The sequence below is a fragment of the Pan troglodytes genome, chromosome 14, assembly GCF_028858775.2.
Source record: "Pan troglodytes isolate AG18354 chromosome 14, NHGRI_mPanTro3-v2.0_pri, whole genome shotgun sequence".
Classification (NCBI taxonomy): domain Eukaryota; kingdom Metazoa; phylum Chordata; class Mammalia; order Primates; family Hominidae; genus Pan; species Pan troglodytes.
Genome location: NC_072412.2, coordinates 30,186,902 through 30,213,505, shown reverse-complemented (window position 1 = coordinate 30,213,505; position 26,604 = coordinate 30,186,902). Strand labels below are relative to the sequence as shown.

At 46.5% G+C, this 26,604-nt stretch overlaps 1 protein-coding gene across 2 annotated transcripts in view; it reads right to left on the bottom strand.

Annotated features, from left to right (window-relative positions):
• Window positions 1–21,904: 21,904 nt before the first annotated feature.
• TEX26 (testis expressed 26) overlaps window positions 21,905–26,604 on the bottom strand; it is a 90,541-nt gene continuing 85,841 nt past the window's right edge. For both annotated transcript variants that reach the window (XR_001708636.3, XR_001708635.3), the window contains exons 7-8: window positions 23,585–23,651; window positions 21,905–21,992 (exon numbers count right to left, since the gene is read on the bottom strand). The gene's annotated coding sequence lies outside the window, so the exon portion shown is untranslated. The remainder of the gene's footprint in view (window positions 21,993–23,584; window positions 23,652–26,604) is intronic.

The following is a 26,604-nucleotide window of genomic DNA, read 5'->3' as shown; positions in this document are numbered from 1 at the left end:
CGGAAGCACGGATCCTGGCTCATGCACATCTGGTCCACTAGGGGGCAGTGAATGATCGCGCCTCCAGCGGGCGGGCTTGTTCTACATCCACCTGAAGTGTGCAGGCCTTTCACACAAGTGAGCTGCGCTGCCGCCAAGGCAGGTGTAGGGACTAGCCAGTTATTGCTACTAGCATAATATGCCAGAAGGATGAAGTGAAATTATCGTTTGAAAAACTGAACAATGAAAAAAGTTCATTTCTACCAATAAATTTGCATGGTAAGGAACAGGTGGTGCCGCTGTACCTGCCCGGGTCCTGTTCCCTGGCTCCTGGTGGAGGGCAGTGACCAGGCTGGGCTGCACCCAGAAGGGCAGCCACGGAGAGGGGTAGAGCCAGGGAGCCCCGTTTACGCAGTTGCTGGGGCTGGCAACCACCGGGCACGAGTGACCAAGGCGGGCTTCCCCTACTCATCCTGTCCCTGTGCCGGGGTCCATTTGGGGGAGTCCCAGGCCCGGAAGCCGAACAGCACACATCCGGGGGCACCATCCGAGCCATAGGCTGTGTGGATGCCCCCTGGAGCCGGGCAGTTCCCAGATCAGCCCCGCTCCCACCACGTGGGGGCCCTGTAGAGAGAAAGGCAACACCGGAGCAAAATTAGGAATTGGGGCCAGCTGGATTTCAATGTCTGCGTGTTCCCTTCTCATTCTTCTTCTATCCCCTCCTTGATTCAAGAATCTGGTGCCCTCCTGTCTTTGTCCAGTCCAAACCTGTTCTTCTAGGATATCCAGTCATTCACCTTCCACTGTTTCCTTCACCACCTCCCAAGGGAATTTGCATTTAAGCCTATTTATTTATTTTTTGAGACAAGGTCTCCCTCTGTCACCCAGGCTGGAGTGCATTGGAGCAATCATAGCTCACCGCAGCCTCAAACTCCTGGGCTTAAGCGATCCTCCCACCTCAGTCTTCTGAGTAGCTAGTATTACAGGCACATGCCACCATGCCTGGCTAATTTTCTATTTTTTATTTTTTGTAGAGGCGGAGTCTTGCTAGGTTGCCCAGGCTGGTCTTGAACTCCTGGCCTCAAGCAATCCTCCTACCTCAGCCTCCCAAAACTCTGTGTTTACAGGCATGAGCCACCTTGATCGGCAAGACTTATTTCTAATTCTGAAGCAAAATACAGAGAAAAGGTTTCTCCCTCCTGGCCCTGATTAACAAGAATCTCCCCTGCAAATGGAAAGGAAACCAGATGTGCCATTTCCCCCAGCACTCTGACTTCAGTGATTTTAGAGTGACTTCTGTGTTCCCAGACCCATTTCTTCACATAGTCACCTGGAACATCTCTTTTGTTTCCTCGAGAGTCAGTGAAGCCTCGTGGGCAGGTGCAGAGGCTATGCAGATCTGCTTGGGTTCAAATCCCAGCTCTGCCACCTCCTAGGGGCATAGAACCTTGGGCCAACTGCATAGCTGCTATGAGCCTCCATTTCCCCATTGTCACAAATGGCATGGTCATAACCACCTCGTGGGGATGTCATGAGGACTGAACGGAAAGCACTGAAAAGAGCACAAGGCAGACAAACCAGCACTCGCACCTGCTCCCTCGGCATGGCTTGCTCACCAACGCCGCATTTCCTTTTCCGCTTCTCTCTTCGTTTTGCCTCCGCTTGAGACACAGATGCTCCTGTCCTCGTCCCTCCCCCTCACTTCTCCCTGAAAGGATGGCAGATGGTCTTCTGGCCCCTGACTCAGCGCCTTCCACTCTCCTTCCACCCTCCACACCTACCTGGCCATTGCTGTAGAGAATCAGGTACTTGTCAGGATCCACGGAACTAAAGCAAAGAATGCAAAAGCAAAACCTCATCTTCAGACATTAAGAATGACAGACTCGTTGTGTGTGTGTGTGTGTGTGTGTGGTGTGTGTGTGTGTGTGGTGTGGTGTGTGTGTGTGTGTGGTGGGGAATCCGACACATGTCCTCTGTGTCAGGCCTGTGTTCTATTTGTAGAACAGTCTTGGAAATAGACACTTGTTTACTTCGCCTGGATCAGGAGTGATTTCAGATTCTCTTCATTTAATCATCTACTTCCACTGTGCAGATTTATAATTAAAATAAGAAACTTATTTATAAAACCAGAGTGGGAGCCGAGAGATGGCTGCAAGGAGATGCTTCTGCTGTTGAGGCCTCTGTGCAGTCGGCTCTAAGTTACACTGGGTGGCCTGGAAGGAGTTGCAGGGACCTCCCGGACATAGCCACAGATCTCTCACATCAGAGGGAAGAGACAGGGCTATTGGCTCCCTAAACCCAGCATATGAGGTGGAGAGTGAGGACATTTCTCTCAGAGAGAGGCTGGGTTTGCATGAGGAATTTCTGTGACCCTTTGCTTTGGGTAGGCACTTTGAGTTTGGGTGCCACTGGCTGGTGCCAGGACCAGGGTAGGCAAGCAGCTCCCCTCAATGGAGGAAGTCTGAAGTATGGGTGGGGCTGGCAGGAGGGTGGAGACGACGGCAGGCGGAGGGGACAAGGAGGCCAGGAAAGAGAAGAAGGAGCGGGAGGAGTGGAGAATGAAATGGCAAGACACAAGTGGTGTGACCTTTCCCAGTGACCCCACAAACCTTCACTGATGTCTATGAAAATCACAAAATGATTTGTGATGGTGCAGTTGGACCTCTTGTCAAAAACCAGTGAAGGGGCTGAATGGATGCAAGAGGTGGAGCCCGTGCCAACCTCTGGAAATTAACATTGCCATGGTAAGGCTTTGACGTTGTGTGATGTTGTGTAGCTACATTAAATTTAACACGTAATCCGTCAGTTTATATGGGACTTATTTGTTGTGTTTTTATTTCCAAAGACAGAGGAATCTTCTAGAAATATTTCTTTCTTGTGTCAGTATGAGAAATCTGTATGTCTTTTAAGCACATGAGTTATTATTCTCTCACAGACACTCTGAAGCCTACATTGGATGTTGTTTCCTTCTTTTTTCTGGGGTTATGGGAGCTCAAAGGGAAATGTGTTGTTCATTTCTAAAAAGTGTTTAGGGTATTATGAAATACGTTTTCTTCATTGACTTCATCTTCATATATATGTGTGTGTGTCTATATAAATATATATATATATAGGCTTCACCTCCATTCATAAATGTGTGTGTACATGTAATCTTTTATTTTATTCTATATAAACTGCTGGAAGTATTCCCAAATCCTTTTTTAGACAGTGTTGTTATTAATAAGCAACAACATAAATAAATACATTTTACCTGTCCTGGAAGTTCTGACACTTTAATCATTTGCTGTACAGAAATATTCCTCAAGTTTTGTTGTAGTCAAATCCGCCGACTTCTGGCTTTAGAGTTCTGCTTTTGCAAAGGACTTTCATCACTCATGTTGTTATGAAGATATTCTCCTGTATTTTCTCCTTCTATATAGTTATAAAATATTGAGAACTTTATTCTAGCTGGAATTTATTTTGATACATACTATGGTATAGGGACTTAACTGTTCCCTAAATAAATAACCAACAGTTATTTGTTAGACTCTTTCCTCCCTAATTTGAAATGTCAGTTTTGTCAAATATTTTTTTCAATGTAAACAGGTGTGTCACTGACCTGCTTGTCTCTTCTTTGCCCCAGTATTTCACTGCTTTTATTGACTGTAACTTAACAGCATGGTTTACTATCTATTGTTCAAGTCCTTCTTCAATTTAAAACAATTCTTTTAGACATAGGGTCTTGTTCTGTTGCCCAGGCAGGAGTGCAGTGATGCCATCACAGCTCACTGCACCCTCGCACTCCTGATCTTGAGCGATCCTCCCATCTCAGTCTCCAGAGTAGCTGGGACCACAGGCGCATGCCATCGCACACAGCTATTTTTTTATTATTATTATTTTTAGGGGAGATAGGGTCTCTCTATGTTGCCCACGCTGGTCTTGAACTCTTGGGCTCAAAGGATTCTCCCACCTCAGCTTCCCAAGGTGCTGGGATTACAGGCGTGAGCCACTGCACTCCATCTCTCTCTCATTCCTTTTCAACAGTTTCTTGGCCGTTATTGCATATTTACCTTTCCAGATGAACTTTAGAATCAACTTGTTAAGCTCCAAAGCAATCTCACAGAGATTTTGATGAAAATTTCATTGAATTTGGCATTTAATTTTGGGATATCTTCCCAATATCCAGTTTACTCATCCAGGAACATAGATACTTTCCATATATTTGGGCTTTCTCTCATGTCTTTAGAAAGGTTGTTATTAAGATTATTTCTGAGTGTATTTAATAATCTGCCAGTCAATTTCTTCTTCAAACAGAGAGGAAGTGGGAAAGATAGTAAAAAGTCAAGTTCCCTGAGGCCAAGAAGTTTCATCATGAAGCCATATTCATCTGCAAAGATTTGACAACCTTTTTCCCAGCAAAGACCAGTTCAGTCCACGTAGGATATAGAAATTATTAGCTAAGAAGGTCTGGACAGTTGAGTAGGTTACAAAAACAAACAAACAAATACGTGTTCTTCAAGAAGCAAAGATTTGAGGCTCTCTGACAAGCTATCGAAAAGACCTGTTAGGACCAATTTTTTTTCTCTATATCTCACATTTTTACAGATTCTCAACAGAGAATTTAGCTCCTTGCACATCATTCTTCTCCTCAACACTACTCTGTTCATAATTCTTGGTGATTTTAAAAGCCATTGTAGATAATCCTTCCAGTTTACCGGTTTCTCATGTCTTTCACTTTATATCTCCCAATGGTCTTGTCTCCCACCCAACTGCAGCCACTCACCGCCATGGTCACACTTGTAGTTTTTGCCAATAGTGTAACGGGAACCCCTCCAGAATCTCCATTTCGAACATTCTACCTCCAATATTTCCTCCAATAATTCTACCTCCAGTATCCTTCACACTCCACCTCCAGCACTGGAACTTTCAATCCCCTGGTCCTAACACATGCTGGCTATCCCTGGCCCTCTCCTGCCTCATTTTCCTTCTTACTTGGCTTAAACTCCATGGCCAATTATAACCACTTCCTCGTGTCCACCCTCAACTCCCTTGCTTTCTCTCCTTTTTTGCTCTCATTTGGCAAAACATCACCCCTGCTTAACTCTGACTTTCCACCTACCTCATGCCCGAATTCACGTGAAAATGTGGTCGGAGAAAAACCTCAGAACTGTGCTGAGTGGTATGACTTCAAATTCGTGACCACAAACCACAAATAGGTTCTCACTGTTTCCTGGCAGCCGTCTGTCCTCTCCCACTTTCCAAGACCATTTCACTTCCTCCTTTCTCTGCAAGTCTCCAACACCTGTTCCCCAGTTCCCATTCTCAGATGAGACCTTGCTTCCTAAGTCATCACAAAACCCAAGGCCCTCAAAAGAGAAGCTGCACCAGGCCCCACCACAGAGGCACACATGCCTGCACCTGGACCGCTGCTCAGCCTTCCCTGGGGTCCCTCCAGGTGAGCAGCCCTGCTCCTTCCTGAGGCCAGCCCTCCACTGTGCATGGGAGCACAGCCCTCTTGCCTACCCAAGAAATACCTGTTTGGCGTTTATCCCCTTACTCTCCTGCATCCTTGATTTTCCAGTTTTTACCAGAACTTCCCATCAGCACATAAACATGCTGTATTCCTGCCACTGGGGAAAAGAGAAAGGCTGGGGGTGGTGGCTCATGCCTATAATGCCAGAACTTCAGGAGGCAGAGATGGAACAATCTCTTGAGCCCAGGAGTTTGAGACCAGCCTGGGCAACACAGCTAGACTGCATCTCAACAAAAACAACAAAAATAAGAAAATTAGCTGGGTGTTGTGGCACACACCTGTAGTCCCAGCTACTCTGGAGGTTGAGGTGGGAGGATCACTTGAGCCCAGTAGGTAGAGGCTGCAGTGAATCGTGATTATACCATTGCACTGCCGCCTGGGTGACAGTGAGACCCTGTCTCAATAAAGAAAGAAGAAAGAAAGAGAAAAAGAAAGAGAGAAAGGAAGGAAGGAAGGGAGGAAGGGAGGAAGGAAGGAAGGAAAGAAAAAAGAATTTGTCTTGATCTTGACCCCCTTCCCATCCAACTATCAGGGCATTTCTCTCTGTCTTTTTTTTTTTTTTTTCCTATGGCAAAGTCACTTGAGAAAGAGGTTCATGCTGCTGTCTCCTTTCCCCCTTCCCTCTGTTTTCTTGACAGTATTCTCAGCAAGCTTTGTCCCCGCCTTCTGCAAAAGCTGTCTTGCTGGTCAGCAGTGACATCCATGCTGCTAAAGCCAGTGGAAATGCTGGGCCTCATCTTCCTAGAAGCTGCACTGGACCATGGCCTCCCCAGGCTCTCGTGCCCGCGTTCAGCCCTCACCACCTACCTGTAAGCCGTTGGCGAATACATTCATTAGCACATGGCTTTCACTTCCTCCCTCCATGCTAACGGCTCCTACTGTCCCAGGTCACATGCGCTGACCATCCTGGATGTCTGATGCCCTTCCCTGGCCTTTCTTTCCTCATAGCACTCACCATGTCCTACCATCCTGTGTGACCCTATGTTATGAGAGTGGCTTGTTGTTTACGGCAGGTTCCACTGGGGCAGGGGTTCTTGTCTACTTTCTTTGTGAACATATCCCAAGTGCCCAGAACAGTGCTGGCCCCATCACAGGCTACGTGGATCTCTGTTGTTGATGTGTTTGCTCACTTCCAGGTTGGCCATGCAAGCTCCTTGCACACACCAGCTGCGTCCCACCTGTGTGCCTCTTGGACGTGCCTGGAAGCTCTGTAGTGCATCGCTGCTCTCCCTCCAGTCCTACCTCGGTGCTGCTCAGAGAGCTCCGCCTGGTCCCCATTCACCTGCTATCTTGTTCCTCCCATGCCACATTTTTTCTCCTTATCCCTCACTCTCTAACATACCCCTGTTAGTTTTGTATAGTGCCTGTCTCTGCCCACTATAATGCGAGCTCTGTGAGCATAGGGTTTATCTGTTTCTTTCTTTGCCGTAGGCCCAGCACTAATAACAGGGTCTGTATCTGTTTGTGGGAGAGACTTGCTGAGAAAGCATGCTTTACAAAGTTCTGTGTGTTTACAGCTGTGTCCTGATCAGCTCCCAGGCCAGTACCTCATCATCGTGAGTCTGTTCTACACGAGAGTCCTGCACCGTCTGAATGCGCTGTGTCTGGCCTGGATGCTGCACCCCGATTCCTCAGGGTAACAGTCATTCACCTTTGGCTGCTCAGCCTCCAAGCCACATGCCATGGTCAGCCTCGGCCACTATCACAGCTGGTCGTGGAGGCCGCAGGGCTCCCTCTCTTGGACCCAGTACTCCCACTACTCCCTCCCCAACTGATATGGTTTGGCTGTGTCTCCATCCAAGTCTCATCTTAAATTGCAGTTCCCATAAATTGCAAGTGTTGTGGGAGGGAGTTGTGGGAGATAATTTAATCTTGGGGGGCGGTTTTCCCCATACTGTTCTCATGTTAGTGAATAAGTCTCACCAGATGTGGTGATTTCATAAGTGGTCTCCCCTTTTGCTTGGTTTTCATTCTCTCTCGTCTGCTGCCGTGTAAGATGTGCCTTTGGCTTTCCACCATGATTTTGAGGCCTCCCCAGCCACGTGGAACTGTGAGTTAATTAAATCTCTCTCTTTTTTTTAAATAAATTACCCAGTATCATGTATGTCTTTATTAGCGTGAGAACAGACTAATACACAACTACACGCACACACTACTGTGGCCTCCTGGACTTCTGAGTCCCAGTCACCACTCAGCCAAGCTCAGGGCTGCAGCCTCACTCACTCATGGCCTTGCTCCCAGTTGGATGAATGTTGGTGCCTAGCACAATGTCTGGCACGGCTACACACACGCCCAAATCCATTCATTCCTTCATTCTGCAAATATTTACAGAACCGACACTTATGCCCAGCATTGCTGTAGGCCCTTGGGATATAAGAGATAAAGCCCTTACTATCACATTACTTATATTCTGATGAGGGGAGGCACATCATAAATAAATTACCAAATAAATAGATTGTGTGTCAGGTGATGGAGAGGGCCATGGAGATAAATAAAGCAGGGTACGGGCTATAAGGAGCTCTGGGCCCAGGTGGGGTAGTGTGGAGAGTGTATCTGCATAGAGGTGGTGAGAAAAGGCCTCTTTGGGAAGGTGACATTCCAGTGAGCCACACGGCAGGGAGAGAGTGGTATGAAAAAAGCACAAGGGAGGAAGATTTTCCCCAGAATTAAAACAGAGCCCCCCTAGGCTGGGGAAAGGTTACCACTAGGAGAGGAGCCACAAGGGACGGGGAGGAAGAGAGGGCAGTGGGTATCCAGTCTCAGCTTCCCAAAAGGGCTGCTGGGGGCAGTGAGTCCCCAAGGAGGAGTGGCTGTGTGGGCTTGAGGCAGACAGTGCCAGGGGCAGCCTTGTGCAGAGTCTTGGCTCAGAGACAGCCATAGGGCCCAAAGTCCCTGTGTGGCTCGGGATGAAGATCAGATGGCTTCCACCATGGGATCCCAGAACCATTGTACAACATCGGTGAGGGAACCCCCGAAATTACTGATATTATGGTGGGTGGTGGGAACTCAAAATAAAAATGAACTTGAGTTTAGGAAAGTAAAGCAAGTTCTATTTTTTGCATATCTGAAGTTAGGGACTGAGATTCACACTTGGTACATTACATTAAAATCAGGCACAACGTACAACGGTTGCATCCCTGGTGTATCTTTTAGGAACCTTTGCCCCTGGATACTGGCATATTTTTCTCACAACAAGACTGCTGAAAAATGGAAAGAGTTGCCTTCAGTGGAGATCTCTGCCCCACTGCTGCTCATCCCGAAAGGAGTCTCCGATCCTGCTTCAGAGTGCAAAGCCGCTGACTTCTCTAAGAGAGATAGACTCCGATGGCATGTCTGCCAAAAAAATCCCAGAAACATATCCATCCTGGGGAAGGGAGCCCAGAAATTATTCATATCACTCTGCAGCTCTGGCAGGAGACCAGATCCTGGGAATTAGAGGCATCTGAAACGTTCCAGTGTGCTGCAGCAACAGCAATACACTTGGGGGCTCAACGTGTAAAAAGACGGAGCTTTGCAAAGAGGCTATCTTTGATTTCTTTTTAAGATGCAAAGAGGCCCAGTTTAAAACTTATTATTTCCTTCTTTCTTCAGGAATTTCTCATCTCTAGCTAATCTGTGTATCGGAATATGGATGAAGGGAGCAAAGGACACCATCTCATTTGGGAGGCAGGGGAAGCAAAAGGAAGTTTTACCCAACTAGCTGCAGCTGGGTGATCCACGAGAGCATTTTGTCACATCTAATAACCTGACATTTTCCACAGAGCTTAGGACAGAGCTCCAGATGCAGGGCATGTTTGCATATGGACACTGGAAAGAACCAGGGAGCCAGGGAATTGGAGAGACCCAGCGATGTTTGGATTGGCTCCAGATTTTGTTTCTTTGAACTTTCCTCAATTTCAAAGCATTTATGATAAGTGAGTCCATCTCTGACAAATCTTGGTATTCTAAATTCTAATGATCTTACCATCTCTGTATTGGAACTGCTTTTGATTTTTTAGAAGAACCATTTTTTTTCTCTCTCTCTGTAATGCAGTAGGATAAAGCACAGAACAAATCTCTCAGTTTTCCCTTCAAAATGGAGAGAATCATTGACTCTTGCTTATGAAAGGCGACGGACATAGGGATGGATGAACACTGTCTACAAGGGGCAAATTGGTAATTTTTTTAGGTATGGAAAAGGGAAGGACCAGTCAGATTATAAATCACTCTTAAGGGTCTCTAGTCATTGATGTTAGATTCTTCTCCTCCAGACATCAGCCTTCCAAATAAAGTAAATGGCCTCTCAATGCTCTCAACTCATAACCCAGCCAAGGAAAGAACATAGGCCATTTTTACTTAGTGTGTGCTTGACTTGAACTCAATTGATTGTGCTAAGGCAGTGAAGGGCAGCTGAGATTCCTCACATTTGTTAGAAAGCTCATTTGGGGCATCATGGTGATTACCATATCCTGAGAGAGCCAGCAAATGTCTTCACATCAACTTGGATGAAAACCAGAAAACAATGGTGACACCATCCCTTTTGCACCTCAAGGAAGCTGGGAGGAAGTGCAGGTCATCCGTGTCCAGAAAGGCCTTAACGCACTGGGATAGGAGCAGGATTCCATCATAATCTGTTGAGGGTTGTTGAACAAAGCATAATCAGATCTGCCCAGAGTTTGTGGGCTTAGTTGCAAAGAGGAGAGATAGGAGGCAGTGAACTAATCAGCCAGGATGTGTGTAAAATGATGGGGATGCACACTGGGGCCGGGATTACAGAAATGAGGGGACAAAAGCCACAAGAGTAGGTCATTGATGGGAAGTGGAAGTACAGGAGAGGAGGCACCCACAGAGAATTCCAAGGTTCCCAAATTGAATGGTGAAATGGAAGCCGATCCAACTCATAGAGCTAGAAAACACTGGAAAAACTGCAGGATTTGTGGGGAACACAGTTATGTTTTGGCATTCCACGTTGGAAAGGCCTGTAGGACATCCTTGTGGACATGCCCCTGGTGTTTAGAGGGCAGAAGGCAAGCAGGGGCCTTCAGTGGAGATCTCTGCTGCTGCTGCTCATGCTGGAAGGGGTCCCCCAGCCTGCCTCAGTGTGGAGCCATGGACGTCTCTAAAAGAGGTAGACTCCAGTGGCATCAAGAAGTGGGCTTAAGTCAAGGCTGAAGCCATGAAAATGAAAGGCAATACTTAATACTGAGAGAATATGGTTCACGGGAAGGCCAAGGATGGCACCTGAGGCAGAGGAGGGGCAGTTCAAGCAGAACCAGTGCAAGGCACTGTTCCAAAAGGCAAGGCAAGACAAGTGGCATCTACCGCCTTTGATATAAAGAAGGCTCAAAAGAGGGGGAAGGACTTGCCTCTTAGGAGTCACTGTGAGAGGCAGGGGGTAGTAAGGCAGGGCAGGGGTGGTGTCTTGGCACGTGGTGAAGGCCCTGGGCATGAATGTCGGGAGGCCCCATTTGCAAGGTGAGGGCAGCTCCCACTCCAGCCTTTGCTCCAGCTGTTCCTCTCACTGGGCTACTCTCCCCAGGTATCCCCTTGGTCCCCTGGCTCACCCTCTTGCTTCCTTATGGTCTCAGTTCAAATGACACCTTCTCATTGACCTAGCCATCTCCGTTAATACTGCAGCTGACAACCCCGCCCTTTCCACCGACGCTCACACAAGTGCATCCTTGGGCTTACTTTTCCTTTTTGTTTGCTTTTATCACTTTCTAACATACTATATAATGTATATCTTTATAGTAATTTAATTTACATCTTGATAATATTTTTATAACATACTATATAATTTATATCTATTAGGTTGGTGCAAAAGTAAAACTGCAATTACTTTTGCACCAACCTAATATAATTTTCAAAATATTTCTAACATACTATATAATTCATATCTTTATAATAATATATGACATTATATAATAATATCTTTATATATTTAATATTCATTGTCGCTCTCCCTCTACTCAAACAATCTCTCCTTGAGAGCAGAACATCTTATTTCTTTTGTACATTGAAGGTTCCCCTGCACCCAGAAGAGCGTCTGGCTCTCAGTGGTCACATACAGTATTTGATGTGGAATGAACGTTGCTGACTATGATAGAAGACCGAGAGTGCTAATGTCTAGAATAGAGATATAAATGAAGCACTCCAGAGGCCCAGAAGAGGAAGGAATTAATTCCAGATCAGAGGACTGGCAAAGGCTCCATGAAGACAGCGACATCTGAGTCAGATCTTGGGGACTGGTTGGATTTTCATAGTCAGAAGTGGATACTGCGTGGGCTGTGACCACACTCTTGGCTGGGGAGCTGCTCGCCTGTGCGGGGAGAGGTGAGTGGCCCAGTGGGCTGTAACAGGAGCTCCTTGAGGAGCATGGTCGGGGGCAAAGTGCAGGCCGGAAGGGACCTCCATCCACAGTCACTGCTGCGGGCTTGGACATGCCTGGCAGACTTCAAAGTGGAGACGGTGAGAAGAGAGTTGGATATGAGCCTGGAACCTGGGAGAAAGATCTGCTCTAGAGATACAACCATGGGAACCACCTGCATACCGGTGGTTATCTGGAGATCACCAGAGGGAATGAGTGTAGATGGAGAAGAGAACCAGGATGGAAGCCAAGACGCTCGAAGGATAAGAGGTCAGGGAGAAGGAGAGGAACTAGCAAGGATCAGCTAGATCAAATGATGGTTCTCATCAGAGGAGCTCAGAGAACTGACAGCGGACCTTCAACATGGTGTTGTTGGAGGCCCTGGAAAGAACTGCCTGGCAGAGGGGGCAGGGGAGTGGCGGGAGTGGGCAGGGGAGTGGCGGGAGTAGACAGGGGAGACGGCGTATGGATGATTCTGATCCTTTTAAGAAGTTGTGCTACAAGGAAACGGGACAATGGCTGGCTGAAAAAAGGGAGATAGAGAAGAATTTTGTTTGTTTAATAAGGGAAAAACAACAGCATTTTAATTAGCTAGTGGGAAGGAGGCAGTAGAGAGTGGAAAGGAGGGAAAGTGAAGGGAGATTTGCAAAAGGGCTCCCTTGAGTGGGCGGGAGACGCTGGGATCTGAGATCGAGTGGAGAGATTTGCTGTGGATGCAACATGGAAAGGCCATCTGGTATAGCCAACCGGAGTCCGTGATCTGGGTGCTGGTAGGCACAGCGGGGGGTGGGGGTGGGGGGTGGGGGAGTGGAAGCCAGTGGACGTTCCTGCTGGATGGTTTTGATGTTCCCAATGAGGTGGGAAATGAGGCCAACAGCTTAGAGGAAGATGAAAGCAGGATTGTTGGGGATTTGGTAAGAAAGGAGGAAAAGCAGAATTATAGACTTGGCATGAGCACACTCAGGAGTGGTAGGTGACTGCCTGGGGGTCTCAAGGGCCCACTGAAGTTTAAAGCACCTCCGTTGCAGGCTTGCATGTGTCCTCCAGCTGTACTCATGCCCTCTCTTCACTTCTCTAATCTCCACTCCTCACTCGGCCTTTGAACTCGGTGAGGTCTGGTGCGCACAGCATGCTTAATGAATGTTTGCTAAGTGGAACTGAGGTCTACAGCACTTCAGGAAGGGCCAACAAAAAGGCAAAGGCAGACAGCTGAGGACATCCCCAGGTAGGCCAAGGGGGAAGGGGTGGGGAGTAGTGTGGTTTTTGGGATCCTGTCCTCTCTCCTGGCCCTTCTCTGCTACTGTGGTGGGTATGGTGTTGAAGAGAGGATGAGGGGTAGAAGAACAAATGGAAGGAATCTTAAAGCTCATCTCACCTAAACTGAACACAGCTGAATGGCCTCATGGGCCACCCAGACCTGGAGTGACCTCTGGCCCCTTGGCCCTCAGCCCTGCACCTCTAGCCAGTAACAAATCCAGCTGACCCGACCTCCTGAAAAGCTCTGGAATTGTTTCCTTCTCTACCCCAGCTGCTGTTTCAGCCTTTCGTGGTTCCTTCAGCATTTCTTATCTGGATCATAATAACAATTGTTACTATTTACTGAGCACTTACTATATGCCAGTCACTAGCTAATGGGCTTTTATGTTTGTTCATTCATTGAGTCCTCAAAAGAAACCCCTCATTTTGCAGATGAGGAACCTCAGGCCCCTGAATGTCTGCAGTACTCTCCCTATCAGTCCGTCTGTCTCCCGTCTAATCCATCCCCCAATCCCCACCAGTGTGAGCATCCTTAGACATCTATTTAGAATCTGCACAGTGTTTAGGCTGCAGAACAAAGTCCTTGGCAGGGGCATAGATGACTTTTCATTAGCAAACTCTGACTGTCTTTCCTGATCTCCTCATGTTTCTTTCCTTCAAAGGGGCCCTTTACTCCAAAATAAGTCAGCTTCTCCAAAGAATTCAATGCCTCCCAGCCCCCTTCCAGCCCTATGCCCGCCGCTACCCACCATGCTTATTTGGCTCCTATGGATTGAAATGTCCTTTCTGTCCCTCAGCCTGCCTCCCTATTGTCCTGCAGCCCCACCGTGACTGCCCTGGGAGGGCTTTGCTGACAGCCCCCATCGCTCCCCCAGTCTGAAGTGGTGTGCCCCCTCTCTGGGTGCCCTCACACCCACTGCAAATCTCTACCCAGCTCCCAGTCCCCACATGCCAAGGTGGGTTGGCTTGTCTGCCTCCCTCAGGTGGACATCCTGAGAAAGCAGTGTTTTTAAAATCTATTTTAGAGTTCATTTCATAGCCAAGTAGGACCCAAGATGCAAACATCCTTTTGACACAGAACAGAAGAGGAATGTGTGTAATTTAGAAGTGAAGCCAGTGTCTATTTGGTCTCTCACTCATTTGTTTTTTAAGAAAATGCTCTAAAATTTTAAGTTTTTACTGCAACAAATCCTCTGGATTAGGTTGATGTCATGTCCCCTAGGAAAGTAAAATTTTTTTTCTGTTGTTGTTAGTTTATTTTATATTCAAATAGGGCAATGTCTTGCCCTGGTTAGCAGACAAATTAGCAGTAGGTCAGGCTGGGATAAAAAATTACTTATTTTTTAATGTATTTATTTGTTATTCAAAACGTAGTTGTTGAATGCCTTCTTATGATCCAAGAGCTCTATTAGGCAGGCACATTTATCACTTATCAAAAACACTCTTGCCTTTTTGCTTTATTTTTTATCAAAAATTTTTAAGGCTGAGGCATGCCTTGGAGTCTGCAGCGCTGTGAAAGCAACAAAATAGGAGCTGTATTGTATTTGAAATCATATATTAAAGGTAATGATAGAGTGAGCGCCACACGTGGTAATTAGTTTACAATGTGCTCCTACAAATGCACTCAGACACCATGATTAGTGCTCCCTGGAGCCTTAAGCCCATGAAACTAGCGATCATGGTTCTCACCAGAACTCGACTCTCCCAGGGTATTATGATAAATACCAAGTTGGTTCTAATATTACTATAAGTGTTTAGGCCTGGGTGTGAGAAGGGATGGCGAGATGAAATGGAGATAAAACACAAAGCTTATGCTTTGGTTGCTTAGCCAGAAATAGGTAAGGAATGAGCCAGTCCCCCTTCAGTGAGGTTTTAGGGTGACATAGGGACAACCCCCCCCCCCCAGTCCCTTCCTGCACATATATGTGCCCAGTCTGTGGGAGTTATAATGGGTTATAAGTGCTGTTTCAAATTGATTTTCTATTGGGTGTGTCTACAAGCTTAACAAGAAAGAAAGAGAAAGAAAGAGAAAAAAAAAAAGGAAAGAAAGAGAAAGGAAGGAAGGAAAGAAACAGAGAGAGAGAGAGAGAAGTCTAGTCTCCACTTCACAGGAGCAGAGAAGCATCCTGAGCCTCACTCCTAGTTTCCTGGGACAGCCCTCTGACAGATGCCAGGCCGCAGATGAGGGGCTGTCAGAGAATGACATCATCAGCCGACAGTGCCATTGGCTGAGGAGGCTAGTGTGTAGACAGTACTATTGGCTCCATCCTAGACGAGGCCCTCGGGAAGGGAGGGTGGCGTGGTTGGAGTGCACCACCTAAGTCAGTAAACATGCAGTGTTGGGCCTGAATGCCTTGGCCTCCCCCAACAAATCCATGTGTTGAAGGCCTAAGACCCTGTGTGATGGTCTTTGGAGACATTGCCTTGGAGTTGATGAGGTCATGAGGACGTGGCCCTCACAATAGGATTTGTGTTCTTATAGGAGACACCAAGGAGCACTTTCTCTCTTTCTCCTCCCTCTCTTTCCTCCTTTTCTCTCTCTGCCCTCACTCACTGAGGAAGGGCCACATGAGCACGCAGTGAGAAGGCAGCCATCTGCAAGCCGGGAAGAGCGCCCTCATTGGAAACAGAATGGGTGGGCACCTTGGTCTCGAATGCCCAGCCTCCAGAACTGCGGGAAAACAAGTTTCTGTGGTTTAAGCTGCCCAGTCTATGGTGTCCTGCAACTCCAGCAGACGAATACATTCACCAAAGTGTGCACACCTCGAGGTTAGGCATCCTGTGTGCTCAATGCACAGCAAAGGGCACACACACAGCTCCAAGCCCCAGGAGTCCAGAGGGCAGAATAGGGTCCTCACGACTGCCTGGGTCCACGGCATCCCTAGACTCCTGTGAATTTGGAATGCTGTCCATCCAGCCCCGCCTGGTCAGGAGTCCATATAATCGTGATGATAATGAAAACCAGCATGTATAAAGCCCCTTCTGCATGCCAGGGAGCTACTATCACAAGAACGCCTCCCAACAATGCAGGAGGTGAAGTACTGTTTTTATTCTACCAATTTCACAGACAAGGAAGTTGAGGCACAAAGCATTCAGACAACTTCTTGGGACTCCAAGTGAGCTTTGACTTCATAGTCTAAGCCTTTGCTTGTTCAGTTATTTAAGAAAATACTTAACAGCTATTATGTGCCTTGCACTCTAGGCTTACAGTGGGGAAGAAAGCAGATGTGGTTCCTGCCCCCACTGTGTAGTGAACAGGACCGCCAATAGACAATTCACCATCTATACTCATGGCCTATGCTACATGCAATAAGGAAAGGAACAGGGTCATGGGGACATAGTTAGATGAGGCGTTTAGGAAAGGATGGTCAGAGGAGGGGAGGTTTCAATCAAGATCTGAAAGAAAAGGCTGTCGTAGTGTCTCAGACAGAGGCACAGCATGTGCCAAGGCCCTGAGACAGGAAAGAGCTGAGTGAGACAGGATTTGAGTGAGGCCGGAGCAGCTGGGGCTCCCAAGTCAGGAGAGGATTGGAAGGCAAGAGGTCTAAGTGGCTTTGAGGGCCAGATGTGGGGACAGAAGCCCCGGGGGCCATCAAGCATGGTTCCTGCCATTCGCAGCAGGCTGGGATTAGAAAAGGAAAGGGTGTTCTGCGTGTGGAGCGCCTGCTGTTGGGTGTTGTATTAGGGGCCTTATCTACAGCATGGATTTCATCTCAACCACAGCTCAGTGAGGCCAGTCGTATAAGCTCTGTTTTGCAGATGAGACACCTGAGGTTGAGAATGAAGACATGACTTGCTCAGGTCCCCAGAGACGAGTAAGAGGGCTGAGAAGGGAGCCAGACCCCTCGGCCTTTGGAGCCTGCATGGGTCCACCACTCTGTCCTGCCCTCCCCAGAGCCCAGGGCTGCACTAGGAGGAACCCAGATCCGCTGATGCTGGATGCTGGGGTCTTATGAGGGTGGTTACAGGGTAGATGCAAAGTGCAGAGGGCCTGGGAGCCTGGGCCCCTTCAGAGCATAGGGAAGCTGCAGCACCACCTCCAACCTTTGTCATGGGGTGTGAGTGGGCACTGCCCTCTGGATGGGAATCCGGGTTTTGGATGAGCTGGGGAGGAACCCGGGGTCCCACAGGGCAGGAGCTGCACACCAGAGGGGAAAAGGCCTCTTTGTCTTATGTGAAAGGTGCTCCAGGGCAGGGCAGGGCAGGGCAGGGCAGCTGAGCCTGACTTGTGTCTCCTAGGCTTTTGTTCTGCAAGAACCACTTGGGGACAGTTTTGCTTTTCAATCATTTCATTCTAAATCCATTAACTTTTTTCTATATTTCTCAATATACAAAATGATTGATAGGAGAGAGATGAAAGAGAGACCTATTTCACTGCAATTGTTGAGCAGCTGAAGGAGATTTCTATCTCATCTGGAGAAGGAGGAGGAGGGGGAAAGGAAAGGCAAAATGAGCCTGGACCTTCTCTTCGTCCACTTAAATAAGAATTTCTGACTTGGTCAATCCACAAATGTTTCCTGAGCACCTACCATGCACCAGTTGATTTGTAGGTGCCAGAGAGTAGACAGTAAATTTTAAGGCGCTGGTGTCACCCACAAATGACTAAGGACCTGCACACTGGTGGCCACAGCTCAAGGCTGAGGAATCTCCTGGGTACACTCACTTCTGCTTATGATGGACATTCTAGGTAATCTTCACAATGACATGTGAGCTGGAAAGAATGGTAGGATTATAGCAGGACCACCTGCTCTATGAGACTTATGGCTCGTTGGGAACCAGGTCTTATTCGCATGTGCATCTCCGTGTCCAATAACATCAGCTCATAGTAAGTGCTCAACAAATGTTGAGCAACAAATGTCATGGGGGTAAGGGGCAGCACATGGAACAGTATGGAGGCGACAGTGTTTGACGCATTGACAGTTCCCTATTCAGTTAGGTTAGTGCTTCCCCAGCCTCAAGGCACAGCAAGGCAAAGGCTGGAAAGGTAGAAGGGAGCCTCAGAAGGGTTTGGACATTACTGTGTTGGAGAACAAACTGGTAACTATTAAGAAGCAGAGTACTGTGATCAGAGTTGAATTTCAGGAAATGAATCCAGTCTCATTTAACACAGAAATTAATTTGTAACCGCATGACTCTAAAAATAATTTCACCTCCCTGGTTTCCCTGTCCTTGCTAGATGCAGGAAGCTCCCTCTTTGCTGGGCACAAAGAGGGAGCTGTGCCATGGTTGTGACAGGCTGCCTGGAACCCTGACATTTACTGATTGAACACAGCTGCCCCAGGAGAGAGGAGGCCAGGTTCTAATGTCCAGGGGAAGCCACCCACAACCAGGCCTCCTGGCCCCGCAGACGCCTTCCCTTGCCAGCAGTCCAGCTCCATAGGCACAGCTTCCAGGCCACCAAGCTGACAGTAGGGCTCTGCATTAGAGAGCTCCTACAGCTGGGTTTCACGGTTCCTGTTTAAAAATCAAGCACACTTGAAGTAGACTTTAAGCTTCCCACTTCACCTCTGTAGAAATATTTTGTATTCCACAAATCCCACAAAACAGAGGCACCGGATGATGACCTAGCAGGGTGGAGCTTGAGGCCTCCCTCCCAGCTCTCCCCATTTGGGAACACTTCTTTGGCCTGGTTCTAAATCTGCCCACGGGGCTGGTCCTTCTCCATCAGGAGGCTAACAAAATTTTCAACCACCTGAGCTCTGAATTCCAGCAGAGGGGTATTCAGATCCCAGCTCAGCACTCAGTGCCCTCATCTGTGAAATGGGATCGTAACAGTCCCTGCCTTATAGGAGAGTGGTGAGGATTAAATGAGATGATGTGGGAGAAAGGGCTCAGTCCAGTATCTGGGGCTTGCGAAGTGCTCAGAATGTGAGCTGCTGTTTGATATTGATAATATGAAAAGGGTTAGCTCTGCAAAGTGGAGGGTTGAAGGCCTCTTTCTCTACACTAAAGGGTTCACTTGGTGCCTCCTTAATTCCCCGCTTCCTAAGCTGCAGCGTGGACCCCTTCCCTCCTATGATAACTTGTCTATCTTGGAGCTGATGAAAAGAAGAATTTTGTGGGTGTGAGAAAAACAACTCACTGCTTTGACTTGTTCACACAGGTCACTCTCAAGTCCACAGGCCTTGCCTTTGTCTCAGTGCTAAATGGCTTTTTTTCACTTCCTTTCTACCTGTCCTGCAGTTCAAAAGTGGTTCCCTGCCTCCCAGTGGCATATACCCTGCCTCAACTTCTGGTTTGTCAGCTCAGAGAGCCTCTATAAGATCCTGCTCCAATCTCTGAACTTCTGTGTGTTTAAAACACATGATAAAGTCATTGAGTGTACTTTAAAGAATCAAACTGGACTGAATGTATAAATCTAAATTTGTGGCTTTTAGAATAGTTAATATTTATTATGTTAATTATATTTATATTTTGATAAATACATGTTAATGATTTACATATATTAATAAATATATACATTATGATATGTAACATTAAAATTAATTATATTTAATAGCCTACATAGTTTGAGGTTGTATTTAACTTTTCATTCAAGTGGTTAAATCCTAGGGAACCGGTGACTTCTGGAAGAGACAAGGTAGAGAGGAGAAAACCCTTGCAAGAAGCTGAGCTTCCAAGGAGTCCGTGGTGTCCTGGTAGGCAGTGCTGTGAGAACCTCAATCACTCTCCCTTCTCATCGCCACGACCCCCAGACTCCAGCACTAAACAGCCTCATTTTTCAGCCTAGACCCACTCACTCATAATTCATCCTCCTACGGTGTTGAAATTGCTCTTTAAAAAAATTATTATTATTATTTTATGGGCAGTTGTCAATGGCCTAGAAATTGCTTTTGCTTCAACCTTGATTTGACATTTTCCAAACCTTCTTCCCATCAAGCCACACCACCTTTGACCTGGCCCATTACTGAGAAGAGTCAAGCAGCGCCCAGAACCCTGCATATTCGTTTTCATGATGTTGCCATTGATTAAAACCTCAGGGCCTCCTTTCCCAGCCTGAGACTCGCTCTTCTGAAGTGCTTCAGCGGTGAGTGTGATCATCTTTCTACAGAGGATTTTATTTTTTGGATCAGTTCAGAGCACTAGAGACAAAATTTTGTGGCTAATAAAATAGGAAAACTATGTTGAATATAAAATAAGGTGTACTAAAAAGTACCAAGGCTAATGTTTTTCTAGTCTGGCCCATACCTTGGCCCCAGAAGTATTCCCCAAAAGAAAACCTCAGTCTGTGTTGGGGGCAATGACAACATCACTGCAATAGGCCGAAGTGATAACCTTGCGTGGTACTTTCGACTGATACATGAGTTTTAGTATTTTTTGAAAAGGGTCTCATAACTTTATCTTCATACCACAAACATGTATCTGTTTGTGTGAATTCACACATGAAAATGGATTCTGTAACACAGTGATTGTTCACTTCTCTTTTTTTTATTTTACTTTTTATTTGAGAAGGAGTCTCACTCTGTCGCCCAGGGTGGAGTGCAATGGCGCAGTCTCGCCTCACTGCAACCTCTGCCTCCTGGGTTCAAGGAATTCTCCTGCCTCAGCCCCCAACCCCCAAGTAACTGGGATCACAGGTGTGCACCACCACATTTGGTAATCTTTTTGTATTTTTGGTAGGTACGGGGTTTCACCATGTTGCCCAGGCTGGTCTCAAACTCCTGAGCTCAAATGATTTGCCTACCTCGGCTTCCCAAAGTGCTGGGATTACAGGCGTGAGCCACCACTCTTGGCCGATTGTTCATTTCTGGGTTGAAGAGCAGCATCACTCACCTGGTCCCAATGATCAGTTTATTGCAGTGTAGCATGCAGATGACATCTGTCATCCACCTGGGGTTCTGGCTGGTGGACTCGTCCTAAAGGGTTGAAGGGTGAAAATGAACAAGCATATGCCTTTTTAATGATCAGACATTTTCAGTTGTCTCAAGCCGTTCTTGCCTGTAGTATGCATGTTTAACATCATATAATTTTCTTCATTTTCTCCTTCAAGTGGAAATAATTTGTTTCATACATTTGGAGAGTCAACTTTATTTTCTGTCTCTAGGGAGAGCATATTCTGCATCCCGAGGGCTTTGGGGCAGCTATAATATCTGGGATAGATTATACATTTCCTGAGGGCAGAGACTGGGTTTCTGTGTCCCCAGCACCCAGCACAATGCCTGGTCTATGACAGAGACTAAAATATTTGTTGAGATAATAAAAAGAATGGCTTTAAAAATAGAACGTATCCTGGAATGGGTCAGGCATTGTCATTCCTAAGCATACCTCCCCAGTGCTTTTTGTCTTTTGAATTTCTGATTCTGTCATTCAGTAAGTTCTCTGAAGAGAAGCCCTAACATAGCTACCTAAACTGACATAACCGTTAATGGGTGGAGGAAGGGAAGATTCTTTTCTATTTGTCATTCATTAAGACATACAATAAATCACATGATGGAATCACATGTAATTCATCATTCCATCTGATTTTAGAAGCAAAATGAAGCTTTATCTTGCACTACATAGAGAGATCATATTTTATTTGCATTCTACAGACTAGCAAAATCCAGCATGAATATATTATATTCAAGGACACAATTTATGTAATCACACCACTTAAGAAGCAGTTTAAAATAGCAAATAAAATCAAACTGTAGCACTCAGCATCCTTATCAAATGAAAATAACATACAAAGACCCGCTTTCTTCTTTTCAACTTCAGCTGCAGGGACCAGAAATAAATAGCTCCATCTTCTCTGATCATGATTAAGGTGTCGTCAGGCATAGAGAGAATGCGCAGCACGGGACCCCCATATGACAGCCTCCGCAGCGCAGCAGGCAGCAGGAAGGAAACCTCTTTCTGTCGGGCCAAAGCATTAGCTCGCTCCAAATACTCTAGCTGCAGATACGTGCGGAAGCCACCCTGGAGGATAAAGGACAATTCATGAAACGTCCTCTGTCTTTCTGGCTTTCAAAAATTCTCCTTACCATCTGGGCATGGATAATGCCTTTCTTGGACATAATATCATTATTAGCACATAAACGCGGCTGCCAAAATCTTGGGGGGTAATAACTGGGGTGTGCCTGTTGAGCTGAGCCCAGAAGTCTGTTACCCAGCTGCTGGGCTGGCTTCTGCTGCCAGTTTCTTTCTCTAAAGAGGATGATGATGATGGTTGTTACTGAGACTGTACCATGTTCCATGCAACAGAGACCTTCCTCTCAATTCACAAGATAACTGTGGGAGATAGGTTCTATTGTTCACCACATTTTACAAATTGGGAAACTTAAGCTTAAAGAGGTTAAATAACTTGCCTACAATCATAACTAGTAAGTGGCTGGCCAGAGACATGAGTCCCCATGGGTGTGACAACTCCGCAGTCCTACCCACCAGGATGTGTGCCTCATTTCGAATCTTAGCAGTACACCTGCAGAAAAAAACTCTGTGGTCAGAGTGAAGGGGTCGGGGATATTTGGGGCTTGGGAAATCTACATTTTCTCTCCACTTTCCCCCAAACCCTACTTCATTCGAAGCTTTCCTTCTTTTCCCTGGAATCCTGAATGTTCCTTTTCAAATCAGATGACAATGAGACCACTTGTATTTAATTTGGTGGGGGAATTGGCCAAAAGTCTGAATAGAGAGGTGTTTTTGTTTTTTTGTTTTTTTGCTTTTTTGTTTTTTTTGATGGAGTCTTGCTCTGTTGCCCAGGCTGGAGTGCAGTGGCGTGATCTCTGCTCCCTGCAACCTCTGCCTCCTGGATTCAAGCAATTCTCCTGCCTCAGCCTCTGGAGTAGCTGGGACTGCAGGCACATGCCAAAATGCTCAGCTAATTTTTGTATTTTTGGCAGAGATGTGGTTTCACCACATTGGCCAGGCTGGTCTTGAACTCCTGATCTCAAGTGTTCTGCCCACTTCGACCTCCCAAAGTGTTGAAATTACAGGCGTGAGCCAGGATGCCCGGCGTGAATAGAGAGGTGTCTTACTGCTCAACTTGTCATTTTAAAACTTAATTCATTCTAGGACAATGGAAGTACACTGATGGACACGACAATGAAGAATGTTAAAAGCAGCCTTCTTAGCCTCTCATTATTATACATCCCAAATTTGGAAGTATTAATAATGATGATGATGATATTTGCTGAAAATTTATTCTGTGGCATCCCTGTTCCAAACACTCATCTGATTATCAGCAGGTGCCGCTGCCCATGGCATTTCTTGCACACTGGTGTGCTCTTGCTTTGGGTGAAGTTGTGGATGCATACTTCAATCCTTAGTTTTAGGATATCCTTCTAAGAACTGGCCGTCATTACTGAAATTCCTAGTTGAACTACTCCAAGTATAGCCAGACATGGCAAGAATTTGAAGATTGTGAGCAAGCATGTCCCCTTGGTTCAACTTCAGGTTGGCCAAAGGAAATGAGGGGCGAAGAGTTCTCCAGAAAGGAGTGGGCTGGGAAATAAATACATTATGCAAATTCCCTAGAACTCCAAATCTGATTCACAAAAAACCCAACTTACCCCACTGAATTCTGCCCAGTGCTTCACAGTCTGTTTTCATGAACAGTTGTTCTATTTGTTTAATACTCTAGAGAGAGAGAGAAAAAAAATCTGTTTATAGAAATTACTAGATTACTGGGGAAAGGGGTGTAGAAGGAGGAGGAAATCTTCATATAAATTTCACATTCAAAAATGCGTAATACTCAAAGATCTCTGGAACTCCAAAACATTAATAGGATGGTTAATTGAAATTCAGTGCAGACGCCAAAGCCCTTCTCCAGTGGGAGACCTGGGCTTCTAGACCTTTTATTTTTTAAATCAAGCCCTAATTCGCAGAAGAAGCTCTGTGTTCCGCAGTGTTCATGCTCCCAGGAATTCCCCCTCTGCCCTGGTCCGTTCCTGACCAAACACTAGTCTCTCTTTAGGCGCCTCATTTCGAGTTAAACAGCAAACCAAGTTCAAAGGACAAGGATGGGGAGGATACTCACTTGGGTGTAAACTGAGACAAAAAGACGTGTAAGTCATGAGAATTATTTTCAAGTATTAGCAGGATCATTCTGTAGGAGAGAGATATTTTTTTCTGGGCGGCTATACAGGCAGACTATTAGATGAACCCAGTGATCCCTGCCTCCTGATGTTCATGGCCTATATTATTCTCATGCTCTGAGTAACTTTCTTGGAGCCAATAGAACACCTCAACTTTGAGGGGATGTCACTTCTGTGATGACATTACATGAGATCATAGTTTGTCTTGCCAGCAGACTCGCTGCCTTGCTGGCTGTAATGAAGCTGGCTGCCATACTGTTAGTTGCCCTATAATGAAGACCATGTGGCCAGGAACTAAGGGCAGCCCCTGGCCAACAGCCAGCAAGGAATTGAGACCATTAGTCCAACAACCTGCAAGGAACTGAATCCTGGCAACAGTCACATGAGCTTCAAAGCAGATCCTTCCCCAGGCAAGCTTTCAAATGAGGCCCCCAACCTAGTGAAACCCAGCTGAGGGTCTCCCCTCTGAGGACACAGCTAGGCCATTCCTGGATTCCTCACTTACAAACACAATGAGACACGAGGTGGTTGGATCACTTGAGGTCAGGAGTTCAAGACCAGCCTGACCAACATGGTGAAACCTCATCTCTACTAAATACAAAAAATTAGCTGGGCGTGGTGGCACATGCCTGTAATCCCAGCTACTTGGGAGGCTGAGGCAGGAGAATTGCTTGAATCAGGGAGGCGGAGGTTACAGCGAGCTGAGATTGCACCATTGCATTCCAACTTGGGCAACAAGAGCAAAACTCTGTCTCAAAAAAAAAAAGTATATTGTTTTAAGCTACTAAATTTTTGATAATTTATTGTGGAGCAATGAATAACTAATACAGTGGCTGAAAAGTATAGAAATTGGGCTACAGGGTAGAATATCAATAAAGACTAATTTCAGCTCATAGAGGAGAAAAAATATCTAAGGTCAGAGCTTTCCAACCTTGAAATGGGCTGCCCTATAAGGTATTGAGTTCTTTTTACCTGAACGCATTCAAGCACATGCTGGCTCATGGCTTAGCGGAGAAGAGAATTTGAGAACTGAATGGGGTTAAACATTAAAACAACTCTAAGGTCCTTTCAAGCCCCAAGATCTATAATTTCATGAACATATGTAGAAGGCAGCTTCACCAGAGCTGGTTGTATTACATGTCTGTGTTGGGAAGTCAGGTGTTGGTTTTCTCATATATCCCAGGGTGTCTGCCTTTGAGCAGTAATACAGTGAAATGGAGAAGATGAGGTGATGCCTGGTATCCAACACACCAGGGCATTGCGTGGAGGTGAGTCTAACACTCAGGGCCAGTGTAGGGGTCATGAAGAAAGATCCTGGCTGTGCAACCAAGCTCAGCACCAGTTCCTTCTAAGTCATGCTCCAGTGGAGACACGTCACATTCCTGGGGTGGGCTGACGGTGCCAAACTTCACCGTGGCCACTAGACAATACAATGCACACAATATTTAACGCAGATTTTTGGAATAAATGTACAAACAAACCAAAACGCCCAGAGGTATGGCTTCAACAAGAGCCTAGGGTCAGAGATGGAATGGAAAGCGGAAAAGCCCAGGAGGAGTAGCATTTACATACTGGGCTCAGGCTGCCCCTGAGACCACCTCTGTGACTGTGGAGCCAAGCCTCAGGGAGCTGTGTGTACCCCTGGGCACTCTGAGGTTCCAGACAGGATGGCAGCAGGGAAGGGCCATGCGGTGTTGTAAGCTGCATGGTGAGGCTGTGGGCCATCAGATGGGCTCTTGTTGGCCCTGCAGCACTGTGGGCTGTGCCCAGAGAGACCCAGCCTCCTCCTTCCAGCCTAGAGCTGAGGAGGAGCATGTGCTTCTGCATGCAAGGGCACGATTCTCAGTGAGACACTCAGGGACACTGAACTCTGCCTCCACACAGTGATTCAGTCACTGGAGACACTTAGACTGAGCACCAATGGTAGGTCAAACACTGTGTCAGATGCTGAGGCTTCAGAGCTGAAAGATGTGCTTTTGTGACATTCAGTATCTAGCAAGGTCACAGACAAGCAAACCAACCATGTAATGGAAAACGATAAGTTCTATATGGGTAACTGCAGACCACTACCAGTTTTAAAGGAGGAGCATCTAAGTACAGTATTTCTAGGAAAGTTAGGACACCCTCTTGGCTTCGCAAGGAAGCCAAAGGGTTTGGTATGCTTCTGGGCTGAGACCACTGTTCCTCTAGATGCTACCTACATCTGAAATATCCTACACATCGTGCCCTGCCTGAATGTATGCTTTAGCACTCCTTCCCCTTCTTGGCACTGAATTGTAATGAAGTAAGTCAGTATTGCATAGAAAGAGCAAAGGAGATACTTTCTGGTTCTTAGCAGGTACTAGAATACAAAACCCTAGAATAGTGGAAAAGAAATGAGCAAAGACCATATTTGCCGGCTTCATTTGCAGCTAGATAGGACATATGATTAATTTCTGAATAAAAAGTTGCAAATGCAGGTGTCATGGGCAGCTTCTTGGAGTTGTCTTTAAAAG